Raw genomic sequence first — 346 nt, 5'->3', positions numbered from 1 at the left:
GATAGATAGATAGATAGATAGACAGATAGACAGATAGATAGATAGATAGATAGATAGATAGATAGATAGACAGATAGACAGATAGATAGATAGATAGATAGATAGATAGATAGATAGACAGATAGACAGATAGATAGATAGATAGATAGATAGATAGATAGATAGACAGATAGATCGATAGATCGATAGATAGATAGATAGATAGATAGATAGAATTAATTTATTTAGAATTGTAATTAAAGGGGGAAAGGCATTTTCACATATAAACAAAAATTAATAAAGGCAAAACTTACAAACCTTTTTATGTCATTGCTGAAATATATCATGTCTATTGTAAAAAAAAATG

This window comes from Sinocyclocheilus anshuiensis, unplaced genomic scaffold (genome assembly GCF_001515605.1).
Source record: "Sinocyclocheilus anshuiensis isolate Anshui unplaced genomic scaffold, SAMN03320099.WGS_v1.1 scaffold534, whole genome shotgun sequence".
In the NCBI taxonomy this organism is placed as follows: domain Eukaryota; kingdom Metazoa; phylum Chordata; class Actinopteri; order Cypriniformes; family Cyprinidae; genus Sinocyclocheilus; species Sinocyclocheilus anshuiensis.
This window is presented reverse-complemented; position numbering follows the sequence as displayed.